Source organism: Numenius arquata, chromosome 7 (assembly GCF_964106895.1).
Source record: "Numenius arquata chromosome 7, bNumArq3.hap1.1, whole genome shotgun sequence".
Lineage (NCBI taxonomy): Eukaryota > Metazoa > Chordata > Aves > Charadriiformes > Scolopacidae > Numenius > Numenius arquata.
In genome coordinates this window covers 53,964,453-53,971,214 of record NC_133582.1, presented here as the reverse complement: position 1 = coordinate 53,971,214, position 6,762 = coordinate 53,964,453, and positions in this window count along the sequence as shown.

The following is a 6,762-nucleotide window of genomic DNA, read 5'->3' as shown; positions in this document are numbered from 1 at the left end:
CAGTACGTGTGTTTTATTACAAAACCTTAGAGTTATTTTCATCTCCTTTCTAGCCGATCTAAATTAAAAAGCAGCCATAAAAGCTAATATACAAAGCCTAGCAGGGATGTTCTTGGAGTGAGTCCAGCGAAGGACCACGAAGATGATCAGAGGGCTGGAGCACCTCTCCAGTGAGGACAGGCTGAGAGAGTTGGGGTTGTTCAGCCTGGAGAAGAGAAGGCTCCAAGGAGACCCTACAGCAGCCTTCCAGTGCCTTAAGGGAGCTACAGGAGAGATGGGGGGGAACTCTTTACCAGGGAGTGGAGCAATAGGACAAGGGGTGATGGTTTTAAACTGGAAGAGGGGAGATTTAGATTAGATATTAGGAAGAAATTCTTTACTGTGAGGGTGGTGAGGCACTGGAACAGGTTGCCCAGAGAAGTTGTGGACACCCCATCCCTGGAAGCGTTCAAGTCCAGACTGGATGGGGCCTTGAGCAACCTCATCTAGTAGAAGGTGTCCCATGGTGCTGGAACTAGCTGATCTTTAAGGCCCCTTCCAACCCAAACCATTCTATGATTCTATGCTCACGCAACAAATTTCAGTCCTTGAATGCACATGGTCCCTGAAAACACCCTCAATACGTTTTAGCCCTGGACACAGCCCTCTTTTGTGCCTCCAGGACTTTATAGCACATGCCTCCAAAGACCTGCCACCACCACAGCGGCTCGAAGCACCCGAGGGGGACATGGCGCCCCTTCCCCAGGCTGGCAGCTGCTGCCCTGAGGTGGAGGTGCCAGGGCCTGCAAGCAGCAGCCACACACTTGGGGCCCAGGCCCAGGGTGTGAGGGGAGACAAGCCGCCCTTGTCCTCAGCGGACAAAGGAGGCCACCTCACCCGGCCCCGCGCCGAGGCGGGGATCCCCCTCACAGGCTCCTGCGGCCCCGCAGAACCCTCTCAGAGCGTGAAACTGCCGCCATTCAGCCTTGTTCTCCCCGCCGCGAAGGCGGAGGGCGAGAATAGGCGAAGCAGCGAAGGAAAGCCGAGCTCCGGCCGTCAGCGAGGCGGCCGCAGCGGCTCGTCCTCAGCGCGGTGACAGGCTCGGGCGGGGCGGGGGGGTCCCGCTCCGCCTGCCCCGGGGGGCGCGGGGGTCTCAGCCCGCGGGGAAGGGAGGATGGGTGGCGGCCGGGGCCCCTCAACAGCCGCTGGGGAGGCGGGCACGGCCGGCCCTCACCGCCTCCCCCTGTCCGCTCCCGTTACTCACGGCTTTCCCGGCGATCCCCAAGGATGCGGCGAGCTCCGCCCGCGGGGTGTGCCGAGCCGCGCCGCACCCCGAGGCCAGGTTGCCGAGGGCGAAGCTCAGCGAGGAGCCCGGGGGAAGCCCTGAAGGGACACAGGGGTTCTTGCCGGCGACATGGCGAGGCGAGGGGCGAGGCGAGGGGAGCGCAAGCCCCGCCCGGGTGCCCGAGCCGTGCGGGGAGGGCGGTGGTGGCGGTGCCCCGGGGAGCGGGCCGGGACGGGCGGAGGCGCCGCCGCCATCTTGGAACGCAGGGCCGCCGCCTCAGGACACGGCAGCTGGGCTGGGGCGCTGCCACGACCCTCCTCAGAAATCCCGGGGCAATTTCTGCCTCCTTCGTCGTCCCTCCCGCCTGCCAGCACTGGGCCGGCCTCATCTTGCCTGGGGGGGTTGAGAATCCTGCCATGAGGTGGGATTCGCGGCTTTAGGGTTGGTGCTGTTGGCCTTGCGAAGGCTCAGTGGTCCGAAGGGGAGCTTCCAAGCCAAGGTTCTGTCCCCGGCCCAAGCGACCTTGAAGAGCAGCACTGCGGAAAATGAGAAATGTGGTCCATGGAGCACTGGGGGCGTGAACCACAGGTTCACAAACCACAGGATGAAATACTGACCACCGTGGCTGTATCTCAGCCCTTTGAGTACAATGGAACACCAGAACAAAACAGCTTGGTTGGTTATGGTATCAAAGTACCAATGTGGTGAGAAATAGGTGAGTCTGCAGAAACCCAAGGAGTAAATTTGCAAGAGAATAAACATCAAAGAAATCTTTTTTCAAGTGAACAGTGCCACAGGCCAGGTACTTCCCTTGTGGTTTGAAGGGAGAGCGTTGGAGGCTGCAGGGTATAGAAGTCCTGTCACCAGATCTTAGTGTTACACCTGGGCTTTCGCACAAAAAGAAGCTGAAGGTTCCATGTCCTTAAATGAACAGCCCTGGGTGAGAGGTAACAGTCAATGCATATAGCTAAAGTAGCATTCATTTATTCCACTCTCTTTACCTACGTACGTTATCCAAAACTTCCTCTTAATTTCAACAGCTCTTAATCTATCACCCCTTTCTGATTCCCCCAGGTGACATCCGTAGTGAATCAATGATAAATAGATTTCCCTTCTGGGTTTGCACCTGCTGATGGAAGTTTGAACCAATAGCCTGAATGGAGCTGAGTAAGTATCTGCATTTGTGATAATTTACTTTTTATGGACTAATAAAATATAAAGCGCCGTTCCTAGAGCTTCATCCTGAGAAAAAGCACCCACACATCCTCAGGAGACCTCGTTTTAGGATCAGCACCGAGCTGCAGAATCGCTAGCTCCAGTAATAAACTCCCACAGTGGCCAGTAATAGCACACGTTTCATCAGCCATCATGTGTTTTTCCAGGGAGTGGCAACGTGTGATTCATTTCAAATGCCAAGTGTCTGCTGAAGCACATTTTGAGAAATCAAGCCAGGAAGTTGCACTGAACCACATTACCATGGAAATATTCCCTGGGGAGGGAGGACACAAATAAACACCGTGACATTTGCTAGTCAGTTTAAGGATGTTACTGACAGTTGGGTGTACATCAAAGACAGGGTGCCCACACCAGGGATATTTGCATTTTTTCAAGAAAAATCTTCAGGCAGAAATTTATCCATTTGAAAGACACAGGCCAGCATAGGATGATTTTAAGATGCTTCTCATTAATTAGAAGAGCCAGAAACATAGGTCTGGGTATTAGCAAACAATTTTTGGGCTATACAGTGATTAGAAGCTTCAAAGGCTATTATCAAAACACGAGACATTTAGGATTCATCGTATCAGAGAAATACACGTTGTGAGTGAGGTCTGCGTTGGGATCTGTCTGCCACGTGCTCCATCTCCCAAGCTGAAGCATGAAGGGTATCACTTCTGCGTTAGGAGACCCTTCTGCATTACCCCTGGAGGAGAAGCTCCTCTTGCAGAAAGAGCAGAAGGAGAAAAACAGAAGCTTTTGCCTGTGGGACAAACTGCTTTTGGTATGGGACAAGATTTGGCTACCTCATTTAATGAAATGAGAAAATCTAGGCGAGAACATCAGAGCCACAACTTGAAAAATGAGTAATACGCATAATGAATGAGTAATAACTAAAAAAAAAAAAAAAAAAAAGTAGCCTGAAAGGAAAAAGAAACCAAACCCACTAGTTATAGGCTCTTATTTCACCTCTGTGAAATTCGTGAGGTGTGATATGAAGATAAGCGCTCATTCAGCAGGCCACCACAAGGTGTCAGCGTTGCAGAATGGTTGTTCCTAGCAGGTGTAGAACAGGTCTTTGTATCCTGTAAGCGTTTGATACTAGATTTTTTTTTTATATGATAGCATAATTGATGGCATATGATGGCATAATTGATGGTTTGATTGATTTATATGATGGCATAATTGATGGCATAATTGATGGCATATATATCATGGCATATGATTGGCCTTATTTTTTTTCAACCATTGATATTAGGGTGTAAGTCCAAAATCGGCTGCAAAGGGGAGTTTATTAAATGGCTTTTTTTTGTGTGTGTGTCTCTATCTTAAAAACTTTTCCAAATGCTTTTATGGGCTCAGCATGAACAGCACTACTAATGGTATATAATGCCTTGTAGCCATCAGTGAGGTGTTTCAGGCTGCATCCTGCCTAGCTAGAAGGCGTTCGCTGAAATTCAGCCTGTATATTGACGTGTCAGGAGATTGTCCAGAGCTCTCTGTTGCTGCACGCTAGGCTTTTTTTAAAGCCTCACATTGGCTTGAGAAGGGTCTGCTTGCTTCAGTTCTGTGGAGGAAATGGAAATAAAGTCTGAAACTATTTTGGGCTTCCATTTAGAAAAGAAGGCTATTTGGGGTAGCAAATCTTTTTAAAGGTGTCCAACAACGTAAGCCAAATCACCAGCAAAAGAATGAATGTCTTTTTTCCCCCATTTCCTTTTGCAAGAATAAAAGATCTGAGAGGGGGTTTTTTTTGTTGTTTTTTTCATTTCTTTCAAAGCAACTCACCAGCCTCATTTGTATTTCACATTAAAATTCATCTCCTGTTCTGGTGGGATGCTCTGTAGTTTCTCCCTGTACCATTCAGTCCTCCGAAACATTTCCTGTTGCAAACAACAGCCTTCTCGCTCTCCTGCTGGTAGGGCTGTGACAGGCTTAGCCAGCAGCGAGTGACTGTGTCCTGCTCAGGGGACACCAGTGGGAGGGTGCAGGAAGCCAGGAGGGACCGTGTGAGCTCGGAGCAGCCAGAGGGCTGTTCTGCTGCATTTCCCCATCCGTTTGTGTCAGCTTCTGTCCGTTCGGCTCTTGCCGGTGGCGATGGGAAGGTGGTGTATTTAAAGCATCTGAAGATTTTGCCTGCGAGATTAATTCGGCGCCTGTTTCGAGGCTGGTTTATTGCCAGGTTCAGCGCCGCTACCTTTAGGGACATATATGAGGAAAGGTCACTAGTGGACCATTTAGTCCCTTGGAAGGACGACCGGAGAGTGCCACTCTCAGACGCAGAGGGAGGCGGATGTTCAGTATAACTCAGTTTAGCCTGTTTGCTCCAACTCAGTCAGCTCTTGATGCCTCGAGTATTGAAGTTGGCGTGTGGGGAAATGGTGCTACGTCTGCCTTTCTGTAGTACAGGTGTTGTGGCACAGGGCTCACCTCTGTCACTGTAAAAGCTCTCTTATCCCTGCGGTGACTGTCTTTTGGAGTAGATGTAACTTTCTAAATATCTACCTATGAAAACCTTGTGATTATTTGATGATTTTCCCGTGATTTTAAGAAAATAGTCAGAAAGGGTAGGCTAGGATCATAGAATCATAGAATGGTTAGTTAGAAGGGAGCTTAAAGATCATTGAGTTCCAACCCCCCTGCCATGGGCAGGGACACCTCCACTAGAGCAGATTGCTCAAAGCCCCATCCAGCCTGGACTTGAACACTTCCAGGGATGAGTGTCCACAACTTCTCTGGGCAACCTGTTCCACTGCCTCACCACCCTCACAGTGAAGAATTTCTTCATAATATCTAATCTAAATCTCCCCTCTTCCAGTTTAAAACCATCACCCCTCATCCTATCGCTGCACTCCCTGATAAAGAGTCCCTCCCCATCTCTCCTGTAGCCCCCTTCAGGTACTGGAAGGGGTTCTAAGGTCTCCCTGGAGCCTTCTCTTCTCCAGGCTGAACAACCCCAACTCTCTCAGCCTGTCCTCATAGCAGTGATGCTCCAGCCCTCTGATCATCTTCCTGGCCCTCCCCTGGACCCATTCCAGCAGGTCCACATCCTGTGCTGAGGATCCAGAGCTGGACACAGTTCTCCAGGTGGGGTCTCACCAGAGCAGAGTAGAGGGGCAGAATCCCCTCCCTGGACCTGCTGGCCATGCTGCTTTTGATGCAGCCCAGGATACAGTTGGCTTTCTGGGCTGCCAGCACACATTGCCAGCTCATGTTGAGCCTCTCATCAACCAACCCCCCCAAGTCCTTCTCCTCAGGGCTGCTCTCAAAATGATGATGTCTAATAGATTGTGGATACCTAGTGATTCATCTAGGTAATGTCTAGTGGTGTCTCTAACAATAATATGGAGGACAGTTTGCATGAAGCTGCATGAACTAAGTGCTTCTAACTTTAAATTGTAGGTTATATGGCAGCTGCAGAACTTTTGTTTCTTTTCCAATAATGATAAATGAAGACTTAGGATTAGATAGTGTTTCTTGCATATCTCAAAAGTCTTTTTCCGTAATAGTTTATTACAAACCATCTGGTCTCATTAATGTTTTATCAAAAACCATCTGGCTGCTATATTGTTCAAGCTATTCAGTAGCAGGTCTTCCTCCTAAATTAGCCAAAAGGAATGGCTATCAAACTACTGTGTAGGAGCCCCAAACATTTATGTAGGTCCTATATAAACAGTTATTTTAAAAGCATATTATTCCACATTAAACTACAAAAGTCTAAAATAATATATCAGTAATAAAAACTGACATGAAGCTTTTTCCCTATGCTTCTTAATTTTTCTTCTTTTTTTTTACATCTTTGATTCTTGGCCAGTTGGAACAAATCTATGAAGTCAAATGACGAACTGTATTAAAATAATAAATATTAGGATTTTTTTTTCAATAAAACATTGCAAACGGATGATACCTGTCACTGAGCGTTGAAAAAAATGAGGCCCTTCATCTTTGTGTCTCTGCACACCCCCCCCTTTCAGACTGTAAGCACTCTAGCAGGGTTCTTTAAAATACAACTGTAGAGCACATGGCACTATTTCAAGTCTAGTTGTGCAGTGCCCAGTCCTGCGGGCAGCCAGGTACGGCTGGCTGTAAATGGTTACATATTATACATGGGTTTAATAATGCGTACTTCCACTCGTGATTGTTCTACCATTACATTTTCAGATCAATAAAAAAAGCGATGCTAAAATTAGTGCAGTTCATATTGATTTTGTTATTTATAGACAACCTTAAAGTCACAGTGAATGGAAGAACCAAGGAGAGTACATCTCAAGAATACCTAGAAA